General features: G+C 48.0%; 1 protein-coding gene across 1 annotated transcript in view; it reads right to left on the bottom strand.

Annotated features, from left to right (window-relative positions):
• Window positions 1-24,246, bottom strand: part of TSC22D4 (TSC22 domain family member 4) — a 263,765-nt gene that overhangs the window by 120,350 nt on the left and 119,169 nt on the right. The window lies entirely within an intron of this gene.

The following is a 24,246-nucleotide window of genomic DNA, read 5'->3' as shown; positions in this document are numbered from 1 at the left end:
CATGAAATGAAGCAGTGATTTATAGAGCGCGAATAATCACCCAAGGGTGTCAAGGCGCTTGCTCATTGAGGCAGGATTTCGACTAAGAAGTTTGCAGGGACTTTAAAGACTAAACAACCAGGGGGCATATTACCAAGCAATAGCGATAATTATCGCTATTGCTTGGTTAGAGACAACATTTTACCGCTGAGCTGTGGCGATTTTTACCGCAGATAAACCTTGGTATTACCAAGGTTTATCGCAAATGCGATAAAAAACGGCCGCAATGCATGAATATCGCTGAAAAGTCAGCGATATTCATGCATTACCGAGCTAATGCTCTTAGCCATGTTATCCACCTCCCATTGGATAACATGGCTAAGAACTGCTCAGGGCAGGTGTTAGTTTTTGGAGATATTCGCGCTTAGCGCAAATATCTCCAAAAGTTGGTAATAGGAGATAGCGATGTTAGCGACTGTTTCCAGTCGCTAACATCTTGGTACGCCCACTTTGCATGTCATTAGTGATAAATATCACTGACATGCAAAGTGGGGCCCAAGATGGTCGCTATCTCCTACTAGCTGTCGCTAACTGGTGTTAGCGACAGCTAGGTAATAGGGAGATAATTTTATCTCCGCTTTCTTGGCTTTTAAAGCCAAAATAGCGGAGATAAACCCCCTTGATAATATGCCCCCAGGTCTTTAGCGCCTTCCTGAAAGCTAACAGATTTTTGTCCTATTTCAGTTTTATTGGGAGAGAGTTCCGCAACCTAGATGCGCCCAATAAAAAACTTCTTCCCCCCCAGGAGCATTTTTTCACCCTGGGAACAACAAATTAATATGAAGAGGATGAGCGAAGATTGCGTGCTGGAATGTAGGATATCATATTCCGTTTTTAAAATCCTGGTCCTATGTCCTGTGTGGTGTTAAAGACAATACATAGAGCCTTGAGCACAGTGCCCTGACTGCCCGTGACCGCCCCAGGAGGCTCTGGCATGAAGACAAGCGGGGGAAACACCCACTTTCAAGAGGCCTCACCACATGTTGATGGAGGAGGGTCCTTGCTTCCCAAGCTGGCTAGGCTCCTCACACTCCAAAGGCGGTGAACGTGGCCTCCAAAGCTTCCATACTATCTCCTGAGCGCGTCCTAAAGCGCTCGGTCGCTTCCTAGCTAGATTTCTACTCTAGAATTGTTAGAATATTTCAGGGACATCCTTCCCTTCCTTATAGAAAGAAGCCTGATGAGGTTCCTTGGCCAACATCTGCAGACGAGGTCAACGCCGGACTTGCGTGACCTTCTCGCAGACAGACCCTTGCAGTGGTCTGCCAACCAGCGAGTGGATACTGTTTGTTCCCACAAAGTGAGCAAGAGAACCCCTCAAACCAAGGGGAGATGGTTATCCAAAACAAATCACAATAACTCCCCTTAGAAATGGTCAACTTTCCCTGCTGCTCAGATCATACCACCATATAATCCTCTCATTCACACCTCATACTAAAAAATAGGGCAAAATTAAATACAACAAAGAAATATATCTGACTTTAATCGCACCCTCTATTATAAAAATATAAATGATGTATTTAATCAGTAAAACAAGGAAGATCCTAATCAGAAACAACAATCTCTCTTTAGATGTACATATATATCAAAGAATGCCACTATGTATCCATGATTCCTAATTGATAACATATAAAGACACCCAGTGAATATAGATTGTGTTTAAAAGTTTTGCTGATGCGTTTCAGTGGAGTTGTTGAATAAACAGCACCTTCTTCAGGACTATCATATACGTGAATCCTCCATACATGAAACAGAGCAGATTCATATATATCTCATTATAAAGTTGATCATATATATTACCTACTGTCGGTCGCCAGTAGGTAGTTACAGTTAGGTCATTGTTTCTATTCAAAAAGCGTTTTTCTTTTGCCAATATCTTTAGTGCTGTTTTACGAATCTTCGGGAAATTTTTTAAACTAATGGCCCACTCACTTCAGCTGCTGTGTTAAAAGTTTCGGGGTGATTCGTCAAGTGGGGGTTGGAAAAAAGGGGGTGTCCCAAAACACGTTTTCTCCATGTTAATTTCCATAGGAAACTTTAGACAAAGCTACAGCCCGAACTGCTGAACGGAATTACACCACATTTGGCAAAAAGATAGCTCTTGGTTCAGAAAGCACTCTTTTTGTTAAATGGTGCAAATCCATGCAGTAGTTTCTGAGAAATGTAAACATTTCTCAGATATAAAAATATGGCAGTGGAGGATCCACTAACCCTCCCGATCTCGAGCCTGTGATCTGATTGGCTGCCAACAGTTCCAACCAGGAAGTGTTGGCAGCCATCTTGTGACTCAGGTGAACCGAGTCACAAGGAAAAAGGTTCAAAACATTACAAATAAAGAAAAGGGGGCAGGGTAGAAACACCCTGACCCCCTAGGCCTGCTCAGTGGGCCCCACAGGGACCCCAAAGGCCCAAAAAAGCATTTTTTTCAGTGGGATTCGCGCTGGGTGCGCAAATCCAGCTGAAATTAAAAAAAATGAAAGCATGGGCACCCGCGCGTTGTTTTCTTTAAGCCCCCAGGTGGGCCAGGTCCCGGGGGCAATTATCAAAACAGATGCGTGGGCCCGCGCAGGCCCCCGCACCCCTGGGGCACGCCACCTCACCAGGGCTATTTTGTTAAATGCAGGGGGCCACCTCCCCGGGGCTACATTGAAAAGATCTGGAGGGGCTCCAGCCCCCCACGGATTCCTGGGTCCGCCACCTCCCCGGGGCTCAAGTGTTGCAATGCCGGTGGCCATGAGACCCCGCTACCCTGGGGACCACCACCTCCCCGGGGCAAGATTTCAACATGAGTGGGGGCCTCCAGCCCCCCTCGCAGCTCCGGGGACCGCCACCTCCCCAGGGCACAAAATAAATAAAAACGGGCCACGCAGCCCTCCTCCAGGAGCCCTACACGGCCCTGGGGAACTCCACCCCTTAGGGCCGGCTCCAGCAATGTCCTGGGGTGCCCACCCCCGGGACATTGCAGTTTGCTATGGCATTGCGGGAGCAGTGTTCCCGCCATGCCATAGAAAACTCTGCTTTGTTTCATGGAAGCGCGAGCTTGAACAATGCTCTCACTTTCATGAAGCGAAGCAGAATTGCTTTTGGGCAGAGGAAGCTGCATGTTAGCAGCTCCCTCTGCCCAAAAGCAATGCCGACTTCTGCAGGAGATGGGGAGCCGGCAGGGACCACGGGGGGACTTAGGGTTCTCCCGTGGTCCCTAAGGACGTGGCCATGCCCCAGGGGATGGGGTCCCCAGGGCAATATCGGCCGCAGGATGGGGTCCACTTGGCCCCCCTCCAAAAAATAAAAAATAAAGGGCAGGCTCTAAGGGATGGGGTCCCCGGTGCCATAAATGGCCCGGGTGGTGGAGCCGCGCAGGCCCCCCCCTACTCATTTTAATGTATTTAAAAAAAGAGAGGATGTGGCCATGCCCCAGGGGATGGGGTCCCCAAAGCAATATCAGCCTCAGGAGGGGGGGTGGGTCACGTGCCCCTCGCTCCAAAAATTAAAAATAAAGAGCAGGCCCGGGAGATGGGGTCCCCGGGGCCAAAACTGGCCCAGGGAAGGGTGGCCAAGTGGCACTCCCTTCCTTAAAAAAATATAAAAAAATAGGGCAGCCCCGGGGGATGGGGTCACAGGTGCAGACATCAGCCTTGGGAGGGGTGCCGCACGGCCCCCTTCCTGTTTTTTCTTCATTTTAAATGGGCCAGGGTCTAAAAAGTCTCAAGGGAAGGGGGGGGGTCACACAGCCCCCCTTCCTAAAATAGGAAAACAAAACAGAAGCCAGCAACTCACCCTAGGCCCTGCCCCCTCTCTGCACAACTCTGCAAATGCACCCCCTGGCACGCTCTGGGTTGGGGAATGAAGTCCCCTTTGATGCTGAGGGTCCTTAGGGGCCAACTGTCCCACCTGTTACCTTCAGTAAGCCCCACACTATGGGATTAATGAGAGGTGGTCGGAGGCCACGCCCCTTTTTACACCAGTCTGCAAACGCACCTCTCGGCGCACTGCTGGTGGGGCGATGAGGTCCCCTGGTGTCCTGCGGACCTCAGGACTAAAGTAGACTTCATCCCCCAAGCAGATGTGCACCAGGAGGCGCGTTTGCAGAGTGGTGTAGAACGGGGGGTGGCCTCTGACCACCTCTCAGCAGTCTAGCTGTGTGGGGCTCACTGGAGGTAACAGAAGGGCTAGTTGGCCCCCAGGGACCCGCAATAGGCAAGGGAGCTTTATCCCCCAACCAAGAGTGCGCCAGGAGGCGCGTTTGCAGAGTGGCGGAGAAAGGGGGCATGGCCTGCGACTACCTCTCAGCAATCCCACTGTGTGGGGCTTACTGGAGGTAACAGGTAGACTAGATGGCACCTAAGGACCCCCAATAGCAAAGAAGACTTCATCCCTCAACCATGAACGAGCCAGGAAGCTTGTTTGTAGAGTGGTGGACAAAGGGGACATGGCCTGGTAGAATTCAACAATCCTGCTGTGCGGGACTTACTGGCGGTAATAGGAGGAGTAGTTGGCCCCCAAGGACATCCAGGGGACCAACTACCCCTCCTGTTACCCCCAGTATGTTCCACACAGTGGGTTTGCTGAGAGGTTTTTGGAGGTCACGCCCTCTTTCTCCACCACTCTGCAAACGCGCCTCCTGGCGCACTGCTGGTTGGGGGATGAAGTCCACTTTACTTCGGAGGGACCTTGCGGGCTAAGAAGCCCTCCTGGTACCACCTGTAAGTCCAACGCAGTGGAATTCCTGAGCAGTAATTGGAGTACCAGCCCCCTTTCTCCACCAGTCTGCAAACGTGACTGCTAGTTAAAAAAACATAGAAATCCACAGAAAACACAACAGGTTTCAGGGATGTTATAGTTAGAAATTAGCATTTTAAAAAAAACTTACAAATTCACTGAAATAAACACAGGTTTCAGGGACGTTATAATTAGAAATTAGCATTAAAAATCCTTAGAAATTCACTGAAAAAAACCCCACAGGTGTCAGGGACGTTATAATAAAAAATTTGCATTTAAAAAACATTAGCAATTCACGGAAAAAACACAGGTTACAGAGACGTTATAGTTAGGCTGACATTTCACTCGTACAAAGCCAGAGAAATTCAGCTGTTATAGTTAGATGAGCTAACTATAACTCGTGCCCCTGCAATGCACTGCTTATGACCTCACATATTACATCACTCATGACATGGTCAGTGACACTACTGGTGACATCACTGATGACATCTCAAATGACATCACTGATGACATCAGTGTGACATCATCTAGTGAATGTGAGTGTTTCTTAAAAGTTTATGAGTGTTAAATATATATAGCAAGGTGTATTGTTGAATCAGGGGCTGTATGAGTGAGTGTATGGATGACTCAAAGGGTGTGTGACTGACTGTATAAGTGAGTGATTAGGTGTCTCAGTGAATGTATAGGTGAGTGACTGGTTGTGTGAATGAGTGCATCTGTCTGTCAGTTAATGTCTACATGGTTGTATAAGTATGTTAATTAGTATGTGAATGGCTTAATGGGTGATTGATTGGTTGTGTGACTACGTCTATGGTTGTCTGGGTGTCTGTGTCAGTGTTTGTGGGTGAGGAGATGTGTGACTGCCTGTATGGATCAGTGAGTGGGTGAATTAGTGGCTGTATGGGGTACTATTGCGCGTGTGAGAAGATGTATGGGTGAGTGAGTGTCTGTATGACTGTCGGTGATTGAGCGCATGTGTCAGTATGGGAGAGTAACTGAGTATGTGAAAGGCAATATACGTGAGTGACGGGGTATACGAGTGACTGTATGCGTGAGTGAGTGAATATGAGAGTGGCTACATGGATGAGTGCATGCTTCTGTCAGTGACTGTAGAGCTGAGTGAGAATGTGTTACTATTTTATCAGTAAGTGGGTGGGTGGGTGTGTAACTGTTTGGGTGAGTAAATGACTGTCTGTATGGGGGAGTGTCTAGGTGTGAGAGTAGTTCTATGGGTGACGCACTCAGTGTGTGAGTGTCTGCATGAGTGGATATGTCAATGGCTGTATTAGTGAGTGAGTGGCAGTATAGGTGAGCGAGTGGATGTGTGTAGATCTATGAATCAGTGAGTGGGTGTGTAAGTACTGGTATGGCTCTGTGTTTGGATTTGTGAATGGTTGTGTGGGAGCGGCAGTGGGTGTATAAAAGATTCTAATGGGGTGCGAGTGGGTGCGTCAGATGCTGTGGATGATGTCATCACTGATGTCATAAGTAATGTCAATTGAGATATCATCAGTGATGTCACTGACAATGTCATGAGCGATGTAATATGTGAGGTCATAAGCAGTGCATTGCGAGGGGGCGTGTTATAGTTAGCCCAGCTAACTATAACGGCTGAATTTCAGAGGTTTGGTACGAGTAAATTGTCAGCCTAACTATAACGTCCCTCTAACCTGTGTTTTGTTCCATAAATTTCTAAGGTTTTTTAAAATGCTAATTCCTAACTATAACGTCCCTGAAACCTGTGGTTTTTCAGTGAATATATATGTATATATATAATGTAAAAAAAATGAATCACTCGTTGCCGATCACAAAGGGAGCATCACAGCTCTACTGCGTTCAAAGTCCTGGGTAGGGGGTCCCGTTTAACGTATCACTGTGTAAATTAATATTATTTACTTCTTCAGTTTAACCATGTCAGGTTTTGCTAAGCAGCCCTGAGGCACACAGGAAGTCAGCGGTCAAGGAAACCATAGATCATCGAGAAAGAAAAAACTGTTCCCAACTCAAGTTAAGAACTTTTTAGTCTATTCGGAGCAATAAAACTCATCTTTTTAAGGATGGCTAATTTAGAAAGTGCGTTAAGTGGTTTGTCTAAGTTGTGCACTTGTTTATGTACTCTCACAACAATATTTGGGGTTCTTGTCTATTCTTGGTGGTCTCTCTCAACAGAAGGGGTTTGATAAAGTCTGACTCCATCCTTCTGGAAATGCCAAGATAAGAAACTGTCTCCAAGCCCCTGGTCCCACAGGTTCAGATGGACCACTTCGAGGCCACGCGTGATCCCTCAGTTAAAGGGAGTCGCGTCTCAGGTGAGTAATACTGTTCCTGATCTCATGGGGTGAGCGCGGTGGATAAATATTTGTCCCTCACCCAGAGATGCTTCATCTGGTCCACCCCCTTAGATTGACTCCAATGCCTGGGTTCGAGGGCCCTCCAATGGGATGGCCTGCGGCAAGCAGATCGCCCTTTGCCCCCTTGACCAGAGGGTTTCTGGGCGTGCGCACCCCAAGGACATCTCTCCTTACAAGAAGACACCAACCCCTGGGGAGCACCGCCCATAAGTTTGGACTCACTGAGGGTGCAGAACCTCAATTAAACAGGTGTAACCCATGGCTCTCCTGAAGTATGTGAGGCAGTGGAAGCCCTAATGTTTATTTTATTTACTTATTTAGAAAGCTGATATAGCACAACATATTTAGCACAACAGCTGCTCAGCACGGGGCTTCTTAGCACTTTAGCAACATATAAGGTAAGCCAGGTCCAGCTAAATCACAACAGACCCATTTTCAACAGTCTGGGAGAGGTGACCAGTGAAGGACAGGGTCTCAGGTGTTCCGGCAGAGGATTCCAAAGTTTAGGGCCCCTATAGGGCCCCTATAGAGCGCCCTCCCATGCGAAACATGCCTCCGGCCCCAACCCAGGGTCACCTCCTTCCATGGCCCCAGCACAGGGCTCTGGACTGGTGCAGCCTCTGCAGGCTTCCATTAGAGTTTAAATAGGTTTATCCCAAAAGTAAACAAAGGAGTTGACGTAGAACATACCATACTTAAGGTTCCATTGCTGGACACCTGTGCACGAGCCTAGAAGCAGGCTTTAAAAATCTGCACGATGCGCGCGCATGAGTCTGCTGACCTATCAGTCCTTCTTCTAAATGGAAAAAAAAACCACTTCCGTAAGTTGTTGATTCAAAATCTGGATCAGCAGGCTCGGTGGGTTTCTCTGACAGTTCCTGAGAAAACATGCAGCCAGGCAGATATTCTTAACCCATGACGTGTTAGCAGCATCCTTCTGGGCTCTGGTAGGTGAAGACATCCAGACTGTTGTGGGGGTCTCACTGCAGAGCCCCCCGATCCAGGTCAGAGGCTGGCGGCCAGCCGGTGTGGATAAGTAAAACTGCTCCTAACTTTAGGTCTGCTGCTACAGGCTGGTGGACCCGGAGAGCTTCCCAGGGGTCTTCGGAGGTCCCCATAAGAAGCCTCAGTTCTAGGGGCTGCAGCTGGCTTGTGGGGGCATCTCTGGCCCCATAACTAGTTTCATTGAAACCCTGGGCCTTGGTCAAGTCTTCTGCAGCATTTGAGAAGCAAAGCACTGGGCATCCTGTGAGTTCCCTTTCTGTCATCATCAAATCGTCGCCCACCTCTCTGGGTTAGCTGCCAGCACCCCAATTCTTAGAATAATATAACAAATTAGAGAAGCAATGTCCTTCTGAATGAATACATTTATTTGTTTCAATGAATTAAAATTGTTACAGAACCACAGCGTGATCGTACTAAAATGAACACATTATTAGTTAACACATTTTGCTTCTAAAAACGCTTTAAAAAAAAGTTAAAGAGCCGTCACTGTAACTTAAGTTTGCGACCCAGCTTGGAGCCGAATCAGGGGGCATATTACCAAGGCAGGCGAAATGAAATTATCACCACTTTTGCAGCCATTTTCGGCCGCAAAGCGGCGAAAATTTCATCACCCTATTAGCAAGCTGTCGGTAACATCAGTTAGCGACAGCTTTTAGGTGATAGCGAGCGGTTCGGGGCCCGCTTTGCATGTCAGCGATATTTATCGCTAATGACATGCAAAGTGGGCGTACCCAACCTGTAAGCGACTGAAAGCAGTCTTTAACATCGCTATCGCCTATTATCAAAGCAGGCGTAGCGATTACAAAATTTGCGCTAAGCGCGAATATCGCTGAAACTAACGCCTGCTCAGACCACTTCTTAACCTGTATATCCAATGGGAGGTGGATATTCAGGTTAAGACCCTATTGGCGTTAATGCCTGAATATCACTGGATTCCCAGCGATATTCACGCATTTTGCCGCTATCGCCGGATATTTTATCGCATTGGAGATAAACGTTGCTAATAGCACGTTATCTCTGCGATAAAATCAGGCATGCACGGCGATTAAAAAAATGTTGCTAAGCTTATTTAGCGATAAATATCGCTAGTTGTTGATAAAATGCCCACCGGTTTCTTCAATGTTCATCGATATTCACGGGCCTCCTTTTAGAAGATTTTAAAGCTGGCGTGCAAATTTAGCTAGCTTGGCCAGTTCCATTGGAGTTTTTAAGTATAAAAAGAAGTTCCGTTGCCTCTTTGCAAGTGCGGGTGCCATATTTTAAAAACAGAGGTTTTATTAAAGTGCGGCGTGTATTTTTCATACTTGGGCAGATGCAGAGAAAATGAGCCAGTGATTCGACATTTGATTTACACAGTCTGCTGGCAGTGATTATCTCCAGGCATTTCCAATGTGTGTTTATGTCTTTTATTGAAAGTGACATTAGCCGGATTGTTAAAATTTGCTTTAAAAACGGTTTATTTAGTACATTGTTTAAGTAAGGCTGGCATGATTTGTCACTGTAGGAATTAACTAGTGCCTGGATGTTGCTTTCAGAGGTTTCTATGAGTTGGATGCTTTCTTGCCAGGATAAATGTCTAACTTAGTCCTTCGAATCTTTTTTTAGGATCCCGGGTTGATGGATAGATGCGCTCCAGTTTGTCAAGTCCTACTGTTAATTACACAAATTATTCCATAAGCCCAAAACAATAAGGCTTCAGATGTCCTGAGCTAAATTCGTTAAAATTCAATCTCTTATTTCTCTTCCAAATTTTCTTCTGAAATAACAGCCAAAACATCCAACGTGTTTCGCTCATACACCACGAGCTTCATCAAGGCTTAGCACAAGTCTTCAAACCAGCAATCTGTGGTCATCGGTGTGTTTGATCCATACCACGATAGCCGGACACATTCTCAGAGGAAGTTTATTTTCTATTAAGTGTATATAGCAATGCCGTGTACAGCGTATTGGCCGTTATGTCCCCGTTTGGCGGTACGGTTGTGTTTCCCACTCTTGGGACGACCGTTGACCTTCCTCTACCTCTTACCTCCTATGTTCAGGGTTCTGAAGGACCCCTGCTCCCAGTGGAGCCTGTACCCACTGCACAATGGACTACAAACATGGCAGCCACCTCAAACACAAAGAACTACTAATGGGGCGCCATCAGTTTTCTCTCTCCTAGCACATGCTCAGTAGTAGGTACTCTCACTTCTGAACGCACCCCTTTCTGCAAGCACAGCACTTGACGCACGCACGTGCTCTCTGCACCTGGCGGGCTTCTGGTCTTGGGGGACCCCATAGGCTCGCTGGCCGCCCACCAGCTCTGCTTGGCACAGACAGACCGTCCCCGTGAGTTCAGCGTCTCTTCTACTGATGGAGACGTCAGATGGAAAAGGCGAGGGTTATGGCATGGGGTAGAAGTTCACGCCGATGCACGCGCACTGGTGAACCCAGGTCTTTTGCTAAACATCCTGGCGCGAGGTGTCCAACCTTCGGTGTGGGTTTAGGTGACAACTGGGTCTCCAACATCACCTGCGGTGGAGTCATGAGCACGTGCAGAAGATGGGGCGGAAGAGACGTTGGTGACGTCAGAGCCACGCACAGATCCAAGTGCGTGAGCAGGAAGTTGCTGGTACCATCCTGGAGGGCCTATGGGGTGTTAGGGGTTAGTGTGCTTGCGTGTGGTGCCTCTTGGGGCGCGAAGGACGTGTGAAGCAAGACAAAGGAACTTTATAGATCCAGTCACATTCGGTTGCTGAGCTGGAGAGGGCACAGTACCATTGAATGCACACTGAGTATGCTCAGACTTCGCCCACAAGTGTGGGTAATACTTCCGGTTCAGATCCTACAGAGGAAATGTATTTATTTATTTTGCTCATTTGTAAAGCGCATGAATCGCCCCACATGGGGTATCTCCGCGCTGAAGACTAGTGAGGTAATGTCAGTTGACTCAGAACAAGAGTGTTTTCAGCTAAGATAATTAGGATTTCGTTGCAGCGTCTCAGGGAACTGGTTCCATAACTTGGGCGCAAGATGAGAGAAGGCTCTACCTCCCCATTTTACTTTCTTAAAACGGGGAGTAACTAGGAGGCCTTTGTCTTCCGAACGAAGCCTGCGTGGAGGCGTGTAGACTGTCAATTTGTTTGATAAATATGACGGGCCAAGTTGATGAAGACTCTTAAAGACTAGAACGCATATTTTGAAGTGGATTCGTTTGCGAACCGGAAGCCAATGTAATTTGTGAAGGAGGGGCAAGGAGGGAGTGCGGCGAGGGGCATTGGTAACCTGTCGGGCTGCAGTGTTCTGAATCACCTGCAAAGAACGCAGGGCAGAGTCTGTAGCTGAAATGAGAAGTGCATTACTAAAGTCCAGCCGGCTTAGGACCAGAGCATGTATCAGGGTCTTACGGGTAGTGAGGGGTAGGAAGTGAAAGACTTTCCGTAAGAGGCTGAGGGCATGGAAGCAAGATCCTGGAAAGGCCAGTTCAGCAGAGCTGCTCAGTGGGTCACTTGCTTTCTGTGGTTCTTTGTACAGGGACATATTCCTCCATAAAATATGGACTCATACTACTTGGAAATGATTACAATGAGGGTTTAGTGTGAGCCCAAGCGAGGTGTATCCATGCCAGATTTTTACAAAAACATTGATTAAGTAAACTGGTCAATTTTCATTAATTGTAGGTAAATTTACCTTATGCGGGGCATATTGAAATCTAGCATGATCCAGTTTTCCAGGACCTATACTCGACACCCACGGCATAGAGGAACCTTTATGTATCTAGATCCGATTTAGGAGATTATTTAACTTTTTGCTGCCGCTCGCCTTCAGATGGAGTACCGAATGAAGCATTTTAGGTTCAGGCAGTCACGCAGCACCCATTCGGGTGAAAGGGCTCTAGGGCCCCCTCAGCCTCCATGGGGTGGGCTGGGCCTAGGAGCCAGGGTGCCAAGTTCCATCACAGATACAGCGCTGCTCTGCCACTGGGCCGGACTGGGGAACCGCAAGCAACCCTAGCAAAAACACTCAAACCAACCCTGTGCCCTTCGTCTCTTCGTGCAATCTCTCTCTTTCCATCTGTGCGAACCTCCGGGGTCCATCATATCCCTCTATTATTCAATATCTACCAAACCCCCTTACCAAATCTTATTAAATCATACAACCTCACCCGCTACAACTATGCAGATGACCTCCAAATCACTTTAGAAATGGATAGCTCCAAAGACCTATACAGTTCACAACTCGATAACGGCCTTCGTGTCATAAACACATGGATGATGAATAACCGAGGCTCATGGCGGCCCTGGGCAGGGAGCGAAGGTAGGGGGCCCCGGAAGAGGGGTTCCGGGCGGGGCGGAGCCCCCCGGAGCTAAGGAAGGTGTTTTAATAAAATGTCCAGAAAAGGCTTTAGATGACCAGTACTTGCGGCTGCTCCTACCCTTGCAAATTCGTCTCAGAACGATAAAATTTAGGAGGAGGAGGGTATTGTGACACACAACGTGGCCAGCAGTGGGTAGGGAAAAAAAGAAGCCAATCAGGAACCAGGAGGAACGGTGGTGCGGAGACCAGTGAAGACGGGGGCGGGGGGGGGGGGAGGGGGGGGGAGGGGTGTTTAGAAGAAGAACAGAGCCGGAGGCCGCCAAATCCCTGCCTGGGGCCGCCACGCAAATATGTACCCATCCTCAGAGGATTATTATATTAAGGATATATATTGGCGTGGTGGTACCTGGGGTTTGGTGGCCCTGTGCAGGTGCACAGCTTGCACATGCCTAAGGCCACCCCTGATAACTGTCTAAAGCTCATTACCACAAAGACAGATACTATTACCTGCCAGCAATGTAAAAAATACCAGCAGACCGCCATGTGGCCGAAGGAACTTGAAGCCCCTCTGTCATGATAGAGTGGTAGACTTTTCACCAACGTTTTCTATGGAAAAATGTCAATAACAATCCACTCACAGAAATTGTATTGCAATTAGTTCTAGGTTCCGCAACAAATTGAGTAGTCTACAGTGAGCGAACAATCCAGTGAGATCGCCTATGAGCCTCCCTGATGCAAGGACCTAAACCCTGTAGCATTGCTTTGAGGTCGAAGAGGGGCTCAAAGGGACCCCTCTATAGGAGACTTACCACTGTCCTCTCCGCCTGGCATATTGGGACCAGCGGTCGTAGCAGCACGATTCTGCTGAAGGCACATGTCTTTCACGGTCTGCTCTGGTGGGGTCTCCGGCCTGCCCCACATGAAAGGTTTGGCAAGTCTCCCTTAACCCTTTGTTTACATATGATTTGCATAAGTGTGGAAGAGTATTTACGCCCTGTATGTCATAGGTTGTGTTTGGAGCCTATGAGAGCATTTGGAAGGATGCATAAGGGCACCCATCTTTGGTCCCCTTTGGAAAGATGCATAAGGGCACCCATCATTGGTCCTCTTTGGAAGGATGCATACAGGATACATACAGGCACCCATCTTTGGTCCCTTTTGGAAGCATAGGGGCACCCATCTTTGCTCCCCTTTGGAAGGATGCACAAGGGCACCCATCTTTGGTCCTCTTTGGAAGGATGCATAAGGCATCCATATTTGCTCCCCTTTGGAAGGATGCATAAGGGCACCCATCTCTGCTCCCCTTTGGAAGGATGCATAAGGGCACCCATCTTTGCTTTCCTTTGGAAGGATGCATAAGGGCACCCATCTTTGCTCCCTATTGGAAGGATGCATAGGGGCACCCATCTTTGCTTATCTTTGGAAGGATACATAAGGACACCCATCTTTGATCCCCTTTGGAAGCATAGGGGCACCCATATTTGGTCCCCTTTGGAAGGATGCATAAGGGCACCCATCTTTGGTCCCCTTTGGAAGGATGCATAAGGGCACCCATCTTTGCTCCCCTTTGGAAGGATGTATAAGGTCACCAATCTTTGCTCCCCTTTGAAAGGATGCATAAGGGCACCCATCTTTGCTCCCTATTGGAAGGATGTATAAGGGCACCCATCTTTGGTCCCTTGTGGAAGGGTGCATAAGGGCACCCATCTTTGGTCTCCTTTGGAAGGATGCATAGGGGCACCCATTGTTGGTCCCCTTTGGAAGGATGCATAAGGACACCCATCTTTGTTCCCCTTTGGAAGGATGCATACAGGCACCCATCTTTGCTCCCCTTTGGAAGGATGCACAAGGGCACCCATCTTTGGTCCTCTTTGGAAGGATCCATAAGGGCACCCATCTTTGGTCTCCTTTGGAAGGATGCATAGGGGCATCCATCTTTGGTCCCCTTTGGAAGGATGTATAAGGGCACCCATCATTGTTCCCCTTTGGAAGGATGCATACAGGCATCCATATTTGCTCCCCTTTGGAAGGATGCATAAGGGCACTCATCTTTGGTCCCCTTTGGAAGGATGCATAAGGGCACCCATCTTTGCATTCCTTTGGAAGGATGCATAAGGGCACCCATCTATGCTCCCTATTGGAAGGATGCATAGGGGCACCCATCGTTGCTCATCTTTGGAAGGATACATAAGGACACCCATCTTTGATCCCCTTTGGAAGCATAGGGGCACCCATCTTTGGTCCCCATTGGAAGGATGCATAAGGGCACCCATCTTTGGTCCCCATTGGAAGGATGCATAAGGGCACTCATCTTTGGTCCCCTTTGGAAGGATGCATAAGGGCACCCATCTTTGCTCCCTTTTGGAAGGATGCATAAGGCCACCCATCTTTGGTCCCTATTGGAAGGATGTATAAGGGCACCCATCTTTGGTCTCCTTTGGAAGGATGCATAGGGGCACCCATCGTTGGTCTCCTTTGGAAGGATGCATAAGGACACCCATCTTTGCTCCCCTTTGGAAGAATGCATAAGGTCACCCATTTTTGCTCCCTATCGGAAAGATGTATAAGGGCACCCATCTTTGGTCCTCTTTGGAAGGATACATACAGGATACATACAGACACCCATCGTTGGTCCCCTTTGGAAGCATAGGGGCACCCATCTTTGGTCCCCTTTGGAAGGATGCATAAGGTCACCCATCTTTGCTCCCCTTTGGAAGGATGCATAAGGGCACGCATCGTTGGTCCCCTTTGGAAGGATGCATAAGGGCACCCATCTTTGAAGGATGCATAAGGGCACCCATCATTGCTCCCCTTTGGAAGGATGCATAAGGGCACCCATCTTTGAAGGATGCATAAGGGCACCCATCTTTGGTCCCTTTGGAAGGATGCATAAGGGCACCCATCATTGCTCCCCTTTGGAAGGATGCATACAGGCATCCATCGTTGGTCACCCTTGGAAGGATGCATAAGGGCACCTATCTTTGAAGGATGCATAAGGGCACCCATCATTGCATCATCGGCGCCGGGAAACCCTTGTTGGGTAGCTGCGCGCCATACAAATGCAAAAAATAAAATAAATAAATAAATAAATTGCTCCCCTTTGGAAGGATGCATAAGGGCACCTATCTTTGAAGGATGCATAAGAGCACCCATCTTTGGTCCCCTTTGGAAGGATGCATAAGGGTACCCATCATTGCTCCCCTTTGGAAGGATGCATACAGGCACCCATCTTTGGTCCCCTTTGGATGCATAAGGGCACCCATCTTTGCTACCCTTTGGATGCATAAGGTTACCCATCTTTGGTCGCCAGGCTATGGGGCAACCTGCAATGGTCGATGGTTCAGTTTCATTCACTCCCCAACAGCACAGTAAAGGGCAGTACAGGACAGTGTCGGGCAGTCTGGCTCTATCAGGTGAACCACCTTGGAAGAGCCGGGGTGTGGGCAAGTTTGTTTGGTCCATCCAGCCAGAGGGACAGAACAGCAGCCTGCACACTGGCCCTTCCAAGCTGGCACTTCTGGCAGAGCCCGACTACCCGACAGGCCAGGCCAATACTGCGAAGGGGCTGCACTGGGTGAAGCCCCCTGCACTGGAAGGTGCCATCTCCCCGTGCTCATGCTCAGGCCTCACCTCCTTTACTACCTGAGCATCGTCTCGAAGAGAGCGCTTTTCAGACTGACGCTAATAAACAGCGGGACCCGGTGGGCAGAACCAGCACAGATGAGGTTCTGCTGACATGGCCCTGGCACGAGTTGATCATGAAGTAATCACGGTGTGTCCAATCAGAGGAGACCCTCAGATATTTAACTATGTCTGAAAGGTGAATACAATTGAATTAAGGATAGAGGCTATAGAGGTCTGCACCTGACATTTGTACAGGGTCTCTATTTATTGTGCTAGTGCAAAGAACCAAGGAACACTCCCCTCTATGCTCACTATCTAGGAATAACATCCTATACCAACATTAAACACAAAAGGGTTCAGCACTGTTCAACAATTGTAACAACCAATATCAATATCAAAGAATCATTGATCACACAAGAAGATGTCCAGATCCCAGATGTGGATTTCTTAAAAGGATTTTTCTTTATTGAGTTCATTTAAAAATTCAGAAGACCATAGCCGACACGTTTCGTCTCACAAAGAGACTTCTTCAGGGCTTTATGGAATCACAGAGAAATGTATTCAAAAGACGTTGTAGATTTCAACCAATTGTCAAAGAGTCCAAGTTTCAGAGACTTATGTATGAAAACCTGAAACTGACGAGCACCCGCGCTGCGGGCTGCCGAGCCATCGCTGATAATGCCTATTACATAAAAGTCTCCGAAACTTGGACTCTTTAACAATCGGTTGAAATCTACAACGTGATTCATATCAAGGTTATGGTATAGTATTAGAAACCGCAGCTATGGGCTTAAGCTATGACAACCTTTATATCCATAGAACCCACCTTTACGGTGCGTATGTGGTCACCTGTCCACCTCCGGGTAGGTAAGAAGACACGGTGCCGAAACAAATCCTTAAGAAATCTTCTTGGGCCATGGGGGCTCCTATGAAAGAAATGAATATTCCTTGATTTTAGGTACCTCAGTGGTTTGCGGCCAACTTGACCATCACCCCATCTAATACCAGTGGTGGCTATATGTACCTACCACTTGTGGTGCTTTTCAATATGAAGACTGAGATTTCCTCAAATCTTGTGCGATAGAGAAATGCGTTGTCCGCCTCGGGTCCAGGTCAGACAAGATCCCCTGTTATGTCAGCGGGATACTAGAAGAGGGGACAGAAAGTGATGAATATTAATGTATCTATACTTATCCCCCTTTGTATCCTGATCTCGTAAACCCGGCATTTCACCTACCTTTAATATGCTATGAATTTGTAATGTGTTTTTAATTAAATTCAATGAAGCATCATCAAAAAAAGAATAAAAAAAGGATAATTTTCTCATAAGACCTTGGAGTCTTAAATAATTTCTTTGGGAGATTATCTCATGTTTGATTATCATTAATTTTGACATTGTTTTACATTATCTGATATTAATTTTTACTTTGGGGTATGTGCTGAGCGTTTCTGTATCCTACCTTTATTATGCACAGTTTGGATATCCAAGGTTACTTTTGATTAAATGTATTCCGTTTCCATCCTCGTATGCCAGGGGACGATATCTTTATTGTTAATCACTGTGTCCTTCCGTTGCCTTTTCTAAATCCTGAAATGATATATACTTATATGTATGCATATTCTAATGCAAAAAATATGATCTCAAATAAGCCATAATATAATAATTGTTTCAACTTCCTGTTAATTTTTAATACCATATATTGTTCCTTGCATTTTTTCCAGACCATTCAATTTTAATCGGTAATATTCTTCCAAATATGTGTCCCTAACCTTGATATGAGCATGTAAGATTTGACCTAACCTCTTTAGACAGATATATAAGAAATATTGTTGTTTATTTACAAAACAAAGGTGAGGGATCTCCATCGTGTTCCTTAATATAAAAGATTAATAATATGAGACACTGCATGAAGCTTATCTTAGCAGTGCTATATTAGACAGTCGGTTCTGAAGATGAGATAGGGTTGGATGAAAGAGTGGTGTCTCCCTCACCCGGTGTGCTTATGAATGTGAGATGTAAGATAGGATAAATACAGACCCCAAGCAACAATTATAAATACATTTTAATTGCTTAGGACACTTGGAGATATATTTATGGTTAAAATAATTTTGAAATTGATTTTTTATAATAATTGTGTTTTCAATTTATATTGATGATAAAATATATGGTTGTCCTTCTGTATATTTGTGTCTTCAATTAGGTGTCATGAAAGTGTATCACAAGTTGTACCATTAGGAGAGACATGTATTACCTTTGTCCTGATGAAGGTGGCTTCTCAATAATGTATTGCCACCGAAACGCGTCGACGCTCGTTTGATTTGAAGATTCTATTCAAGGAACTGTCTATGCCCAGTCGTACAATTTACTGACGGACGTTTGATCAAATTGATTGATTCTTTTGAAATAACCATATTTTGATGATTTGTATATGTCACATGTCTGTTGTCTCATGTATTTTACACTTTGATTATTTGTTGTCTGTAATTATATTGGTGTCATCTTTATAACATTGAATTTGCTTTTAATTATGAATTATTTCTAAGAATACTATTTTTAATAAACATTTTTATATCATATTCAGTTTCTATTAATATTTTTATAATTGTTCTTTGGGTTTGATGTGGTTGATGTGAGACCCTGGATTGATTGGATGTTGAGGCGAATGACGTCTGGTAATCATATTTGGTCCAAGAGAGTTTCTTCTGAATCAGTACCTGTTGTACCCTGTCTCTTGGTCAGTGGGGTTACTCCCTTTTTTCTCTATAGGATGCATAAGGGCACCCATCTTTGGTCCCCTTTGGAAGGATAAGGGCACCCATCTTTGTTCCCCTTTGGAAGGATAAAGGCACCCATCTTTGGTCCCCTTTGGAAGGATAAGGGCACCCTTCTTTGGTCCCCTTTGGAAGCATAGGGGCACCCATCTTTGGTCCCCTTTGGAAGCATAAGGGCACCCATCTTTGGTCCCCTTTGGAAGGATGCATAAGGGCACCCATCTTTGGTCCCCTTTGGAAGAATGCATAAGGGCACCCACCTTTGGTCCTCTTTGGAAGAATGCATAAGGGCACCCATCTTTGGTCCCCTTTGGAAGGATGCATAAGGGCACCCATCTTTGGTCCCCTTTGGAAGGATGCATAAGGGCACCCATTGTTGATCCCCTTTGATGCATAAGGGCACCCATCTTTGGTCCCCTTTGGAAGAATGCATAAGGGCACCCATCGTTGGTCCCCTTTGGAAGGATGCATACGAGCACCCATCTTTGGTCCCCTTTGGAAGCATAAGGGCACCCATCTTTGGTCCCCTTTGGAAGAATGCATAAGGCCACCCATCTTTGCTCCCTATTGGAAGGATGTATAAGGGCACCCATCTTTGGTCCCCTTTGGAAGCATAAGGGCACCCATCTTTGGTCCCCTTTGGAAGGATAAGGGCACCCATCTTTGGTCCCCTTTGGAAGCATAGGGGCACCCATCTTTGGTCCCCTTTGGAAGGATAAGGGCACCCATCTTTGGTCCCCTTTGGAAGCATAGGGGCACCCATCTTTGGTCCCCTTTGGAAGGATAAGGGCACCCATCTTTGGTCCCCTTTGGAAGCATAGGGGCACCCATCTTTGGTCACCTTTGGAAGGATAGGGGCACCCATCTTTTCTCCCCTTTGGAAGGATGCGTAAGGGCACCCATCTTTGGTCCCCTTTGGAAGGATGCGTAAGGGCACCCATCTTTGCTCCTCTTTGGAAGTATGCAAAGGGGCACCCATCTTTGGTTCCCTTTGGAAGGATGCGTAAAGGCACCCATCTTTGGTTCCCTTTGGAAGGATGCGTAAAGGCACCCATCATTGGTCCCCTTTGGAAGGATGCATAAGGGCACCCATCATTGGTCCCCTTTGGAAGGATGCATAGGGGCACCCATCTTTGGTCTCCTTTGGAAGGATGCATAAGAGCACCCATCTTTGGTCCCCTTTGGAAGCATAAGGGCACCCATCTTTGGTCCCCTTTGGAAGGATGCGTAAGGGCACCCATCTTTGCTCCTCTTTGGAAGGATGCAAAGGGGCACCCATCTTTGGTTCCCTTTGGAAGGATGCGTAAAGGCACCCATCTTTGGTCCCCTTTGGAAGGATGCGTAAGGGCACCCATCTTTGCTCCTCTTTGGAAGGATGCAAAGGGGCACCCATCTTTGGTTCCCTTTGGAAGGATGCGTAAAGGCGCCCATCTTTGGTTCCCTTTGGAAGGATGCGTAAAGGCACCCATCTTTGGTTCCCTTTGGAAGGATGCCTAAAGGCACCCATCATTGGTCCCCTTTGGAAGGATGCATAAGGGCACCCATCATTGGTCCCCTTTGGAAGGATGCATAGGGGCACCCATCTTTGGTCCCCTTTGGAAGCATAAGGGCACCCATCTTTGGTCCCCTTTGGAAGGATGCATAGGGGCGCCCATCTTTGGTCCCCTTTGGAACAATGCATAAGGGCACCCATCTTTGGTTCCCTTTGGAAGCATAAGGGCACCCATCTTTGGTCCCCTTTGGAAGGATGCATAAGGGCGCCCATCTTTGGTCCCCTTTGGAACAATGCATAAGGGCACCCATCTTTGGTCCCCTTTGGAAGGATGCATAAGGGCACCCATCTTTGGTCCCCTTTGGAAGGATGCATAAGGGCGCCCATCTTTGGTCCCCTTTGGAACAATGCATAAGGGCACCCATCTTTGGTCCCCTTTGGAAGGATGCATAAGGGCACCCATCTTTGGTCTCCTTTGGAAGGATGCATAAGGGCACCTATCATTGGTCCCCTGTGGAAGGATGCATAGGGGCACCTATCATTGGTCCCCTTTGGAAGGATGCATAAGGGCACCCATCATTGGTTCCCTTTGGAAGGATGCATAAGGGCACCTATCATTGGTCCCCTTTGGAAGGATGCATAAGGGCACCCATCATTGGTCCCCTTTGGAAGGATGCATAAGGGCACCCATTGTTGATCCCCTTTGGAAGGATGCATAGGGGCGCCCATCTTTGGTCCCCTTTGGAACAATGCATAAGGGCACCCATCTTTGGTTCCCTTTGGAAGCATAAGGGCACCCATCTTTGGTCCCCTTTGGAAGGATGCATAAGGGCGCCCATCTTTGGTCCCCTTTGGAACAATGCATAAGGGCACCCATCTTTGGTCCCCTTTGGAAGGATGCATAAGGGCACCTATCATTGGTCCCCTTTGGAAGGATGCATAGGGGCACCTATCATTGGTCCCCTTTGGAAGGATGCATAAGGGCACCCATCATTGGTCCCCTTTGGAAGGATGCATAAGGGCACCTATCATTGGTCCCCTTTGGAAGGATGCATAAGGGCACCCATCATTGGTCCCCTTTGGAAGGATGCATAGGGGCACCTATCATTGGTCCCCTTTGGAAGGATGCATAAGGGCACCCATCTTTAGTCCCCTTTGGAAGGATGCATAAGGGCACCTATCATTGGTCCCCTTTGGAAGGATGCATAAGGGCACCCATCATTGGTCCCCTTTGGAAGGATGCATAAGGGCACCCATCATTGGTCCCCTTTGGAAGGATGCATAAGGGCACCCATCATTGGTCCCCTTTGGAAGGATGCATAAGGGCACCTATCATTGGTCCCCTTTGGAAGCATAAGGGCACCCATCTTTGGTCCCCTTTGGAAGCATAAGGGCACCCATCTTTGGTCACCTTTGGAAGGATGCCTAAGAGCACCCATCTTTGGTCCCCTTTGGAAGCATAAGGGCACCCATCTTTGGTCCCCTTTGGAAGGATGCGTAAGGGCACCCATCTTTGCTCCTCTTTGGAAGGATGCAAAGGGGCACCCATCTTTGGTTCCCTTTGGAAGGATGCGTAAAGGCACCGATCTTTGGTTCCCTTTGGAAGGATGCGTAAAGGCACCCATCTTTGGTTCCCTTTGGAAGGATGCCTAAAGGCACCCATCATTGGTCCCCTTTGGAAGGATGCATAAGGGCACCCATCATTGGTCCCCTTTGGAAGGATGCATAGGGGCACCCATCTTTGGTCCCCTTTGGAAGCATAAGGGCACCCATCTTTGGTCCCCTTTGGAAGGATGCATAGGGGCGCCCATCTTTGGTCCCCTTTGGAACAATGCATAAGGGCACCCATCTTTGGTTCCCTTTGGAAGCATAAGGGCACCCATCTTTGGTCCCCTTTGGAAGGATGCATAAGGGCGCCCATCTTTGGTCCCCTTTGGAACAATGCATAAGGGCACCCATCTTTGGTCCCCTTTGGAAGGATGCATAGGGGCGCCCATCTTTGGTCCCCTTTGGAACAATGCATAAGGGCACCCATCTTTGGTTCCCTTTGGAAGCATAAGGGCACCCATCTTTGGTCCCCTTTAGAAGGATGCATAAGGGCGCCCATCTTTGGTCCCCTTTGGAACAATGCATAAGGGCACCCATCTTTGGTCCCCTTTGGAAGGATGCATAAGGGCACCTATCATTGGTCCCCTTTGGAAGGATGCATAGGGGCACCTATCATTGGTCCCCTTTGGAAGGATGCATAAGGGCACCCATCATTGGTCCCCTTTGGAAGGATGCATAAGGGCACCTATCATTGGTCCCCTTTGGAAGGATGCATAAGGGCACCCATCATTGGTCCCCTTTGGAAGGATGCATAGGGGCACCTATCATTGGTCCCCTTTGGAAGGATGCATAAGGGCACCCATCTTTAGTCCCCTTTGGAAGGATGCATAAGGGCACCTATCATTGGTCCCCTTTGGAAGGATGCATAAGGGCACCCATCATTGGTCCCCTTTGGAAGGATGCATAAGGGCACCCATCATTGGTCCCCTTTGGAAGGATGCATAAGGGCACCTATCATTGGTCCCCTTTGGAAGGATGCATAAGGGCACCCATCATTGGTCCCCTTTGGAAGGATGCATAAGGGCACCCATCATTGGTCCCCTTTGGAAGGATGCATAGGGGCACCTATCATTGGTCCCCTTTGGAAGGATGCATAAGGGCACCCATCATTGGTCCCCTTTGGAAGGATGCATAAGGGCACCCATCATTGGTCCCCTTTGGAAGGATGCATAAGGGCACCTATCATTGGTCCCCTTTGGAAGGATGCATAAGGGCACCCATCATTGGTCCCCTTTGGAAGGATGCATAGGGGCACCTATCATTGGTCCCCTTTGGAAGGATGCATAAGGGCACCCATCATTGGTCCCCTTTGGAAGGATGCATAAGGGCACCTATCATTGGTCCCCTTTGGAAGGATGCATAAGGGCACCTATCATTGGTCCCCTTTGGAAGGATGCATAAGGGCACCTATCATTGGTCCCCTTTGGAAGGATGCATAAGGGCACCTATCATTGGTCCCCTTTGGAAGGATGCATAGGGGCACCCATCTTTGGTCCCCTTTGGAAGCATAAGGGCACCCATCTTTGGTCCCCTTTGGAAGGATGCATAAGGGCGCCCATCTTTGGTCCCCTTTGGAAGGATGCATAAGGGCACCTATCATTGGTCCCCTTTGGAAGGATGCATAAGGGCACCTATCATTGGTCCCCTTTGGAAGGATGCATAAGGGCACCTATCATTGGTCCCCTTTGGAAGGATGCATAAGGGCACCCATCATTGGTCCCCTTTGGAAGGATGCATAAGGGCACCCATCTTTGGTCCCCTTTGGAACAATGCATAAGGGACCCATCTTTGGTCCCCCAGAAGCGAGCAGAGGGAGGGCCCAACCGAGGCACCTACTGCTGCACGCAGGACCCCAGAAGAGGCAGAGTCTGGATTTTGCGCAGTTTGCGCATCTTTAAAAGAAGAGGTTGCGCAGCCGCCGAGACCTGCACGTGGCGTCACTTCTTAAGCACAAGATCTTCACGGGAGGGGGCGGGGCAGCCCGAGCTTGGGGGGGGGGGGGCACATATGATGGATCAGAGGTCTGCACCCCACCCAAACCCTCATGTAATAAGATGATGTCTGGCCAGTGTTTGCATCCACAGTGACCTCTTACAAACGTCTCCCAAAACGGAGCCAGGCGCAGCGCTGCCACCCGGGGACTGCACGGGGCCGGATGCGGTGGGGGAGGGGTGCGCACCTGGCAGACACGGTAAGGTGGCAGAGTACCCCTTGGTGGAGGGCGCAGATGAAAAGTGTCCAGGCCTGGCTGTGTGCCTGGACCCGGCGCGCTCTGGCCTCGCGGCCTCTGGTTTGCAGCCCGGCCTGCTGATAAAAAAGACATTTCAGGCGGGTGATTGC

The sequence above is a fragment of the Lissotriton helveticus genome, chromosome 12 (assembly GCF_964261635.1).
Source record: "Lissotriton helveticus chromosome 12, aLisHel1.1, whole genome shotgun sequence".
Classification (NCBI taxonomy): domain Eukaryota; kingdom Metazoa; phylum Chordata; class Amphibia; order Caudata; family Salamandridae; genus Lissotriton; species Lissotriton helveticus.
Note: the sequence above shows the minus strand (reverse complement) of the source record. Positions and strands in the feature narration are given on the sequence as shown.